This window comes from Colobus angolensis, unplaced genomic scaffold (assembly GCF_000951035.1).
Source record: "Colobus angolensis palliatus isolate OR3802 unplaced genomic scaffold, Cang.pa_1.0 Scaffold194, whole genome shotgun sequence".
Lineage (NCBI taxonomy): Eukaryota > Metazoa > Chordata > Mammalia > Primates > Cercopithecidae > Colobus > Colobus angolensis.
The window spans coordinates 5727169-5730194 of NW_012115088.1; positions in this window are offsets into that span (position 1 = coordinate 5727169).

Sequence of the window (3026 nt, forward strand, 5' to 3'; positions counted from 1 at the left end):
TTCTAACTTTTATACTAGAATTAAAAGGAGTTTACTCCCTACTATTACAGCAATACGGTATTCTCTATTTGTGTATGTATAATATTTACCTTTACCAGTGAATTTCATACTTTCTTATGCTGTAATGCAGCTGCTTAGTGTCCTTTTGTTTCAAATAGAGGAAGTCTATTTAACATTCTTGTAAGACAGGTCTAGTGGTGTAGAACTCCATAAACTTTTGTTTGTGTTGCAAAGTCTTTATCTCTCTTTTAGTTTTGAATGACAGTTTAGTTGGCTATAGTATTCTTGGTTGATATTCCTTTTCTTTCAGCACTGTGAATTTATTGTCTCACTTCCTTCTAGCCTATGAGGCTTCTGCTGAAAAATCTGCTTATAGTGTTATGGCATTTCTCTTGTATGTAATGAGTCACTTTTATCTTACTGCTTTTAAATTTCTGTCTGTCTTTGACTTTAGACAATTTAATTGCAATATGCCTCATGAACATTTATTTGGTTTCATTTTATTTGGTTTTCTTTGAGCTTCTTGGATCTGGATGTCCATTTCCTCACTCAGATTTGGGAACTTTTTAGTTATTGTTTCTTTGAATAAGCTTTCTGGTTATTTCTCTTCCTTCTTTGCTTCTGAGACTCCCCAATGTGTATATTGGTTCACTTGTTGATCCCATAAGTCCCTTAGCTTTCTTCATTTTTTTTTTCTTCTCTGACTAAACTATTTCCAAAGACCTGTCATTTAATTGATTCTTTTTTCTGCTTGATGTAGTCTGTTGTTGAACTTCCCTAGTGAATTTTTAATTTACATTTATTATGTTTTTCACCTCCATGATTTCATTTTGGAATTTTAAAATATCTTCTATTGTTTTGTTGAAATTATCACTTAATTCATGTATTGTTTGCTTCCTTGACCTTGGTGAGCATCTTTATGACAGTTATTCTTAATTCTCTGTCAGGTAAATTATATAAAACAATTTCATTAGAGTTGGTTTCTGTAAATTTATCTTGTCCCTTTGTTTGAAATATCTTTACCTGATTCTTCATCTTCCTTATCTCTCTGTGTTGTTATTTATGCATTAGACAAAGCAGGCACCTCTTCAAGTCTTCATGGATTGGTTTTGCACAGGAACAGAACCCCACCAGTCTTCCTGGCCAAAGATTCTGGGGTCTTCTTCCAATTCTTTCCCTCCCCAGGGATAAGTAAGCAGCTGTGCTTTCTGTCCACTTGCTATATGCTGAATTGTGGATTGGGGTTTGGGTAGAGTTACGGTGTCTACCTGTCAAAACCAATGTCTCTGTTCTAGGCAGGTAGACTGTGCCAAACCTATCAGAGTTCCAAGATTGATGAAAGAAATGCCAGTTCTTTATGCAGCCCTGGAGAAGTTGGGCAGTGGGATGCATGGATCAAGTCTTTCCCTGCCCAGAGAGTAGTCAAGCTGGAATTTCAAAATTTTCTCACTCTGGGCTAAGCATGGGGGAGGATCTTTTGCCTCATCCAATTCCAAACATGATCTCTGTTCTCCCCCAGGTAGCTAGATTGCACCAGACCTGTCAGAGCTCCAAGGCTGGCAAGGGAGAAGCCAATCCTCCAGGATCCCCCTCACAAAAGCTGGGGCTCTAGACATATGGACCAGCCCCTGCCTTTCCTCAGAAAAGCTGAGAGCTAAGGGATCTCGTCCTGATAGTATGGCACAGTACCAGGGGTAGGGATTCTGGTGAGAGGGTGCCTTGAATCTACCTATCAACTTTGATGAGTCTGGTTTCACATTTATCTGGGTAGCAAGAGCCTTTCAATTCATTACTGAATTTCTCACAAAGGGAATTTGTCTGTGAATTATTGCTAAATAGGTGTGTTTGTGAGGAGAAGGAGAGTATAGGGATTTCTATTTTGCTATCTTGCTGATGTCCAAGCACAATCCATTCTTGACAAAGAAAATGCTACTGCATGTTACCATCATCACCATTAAAGAGTTGAATTAGCTTTTTGTTGTCAAGGTCAATAAAGAGCTTTGAAAATGTTTTTTCAAAGGTAGGAAGAGGAGGAGCAAGGCAGTAAGTGTGCCTCTGTTCTACCTCTTTTTTTCTTCCTCTCAGTCTTCATGAACAACTTAGTGAGTATGGTAACTGTGATGAAGTAGATTCAACCAAGGCAAGATAGTTTCTTATTCGCATTTTGAAACCACAGATCCTATCAGATACTTGGAATGGGGAGTTGGGCTGCCTCCATTTTCCTTTCTTATTTTTAGAGATATGTGATCCTGAAAGTGGTAACTTGGAAAATAAAAAAATGGAGCCATTTAGTCACTTTAAAATTATTTCTATTTTTCTTTTATCATATTATTTTATATATGTCTTAATAGAAATTCTAAAAGCTTTAAAATACTCCTAAAATTCCCAGAGAAATTTTGTTCATTTGTCTTTTCTTCTGTCTAGCCCCATTGCGGAACATGATTCAATGGGGTTGGAAGCTCTATGAGTAAACTCTTCCGATTTTTCTATCCATGGCTACTTTTTAATATTTGAATATAATTTTATTTTTTTCTGTACGTGATTATTTAAAAGGTAAACATATTAGATTAGATGCTTAATTATTTGATTTACCTAAAATATTGGGTAATTTTTTTGAGTAGATTAGTGAAAATTTCTGAGTGTTGGTAAATCACATGCATGTTCCCAATGTGATTCCTCACTACTAATGAGGTTCTACTGGAAGGGAAGAAGGATAAAATGGATTGGCTATTGGAGAAGTATTGACAGCTCTGAATTCTCCTTATCTATTATAAAGAGCATACTAATATCTCAATGAGAGAAACACTTTATAGTGTAGAATCAACTCCTAACATCCCAAAGAGAAATTTTTCCACTTGTCCTTTCTTCTATCTATCCCCATTGCAGATCATGGTTCCGTAGGGTTGGGAGGTTTAACAGTAAATTCTTCAGTTTTGGTCGGGAGCAAGATGGCCGAATAGGAACAGCTCCAGTCTCCAACTCCCAGCACGAGCGACACAGAAGACCGGTGATTTCTGCATTTTCAA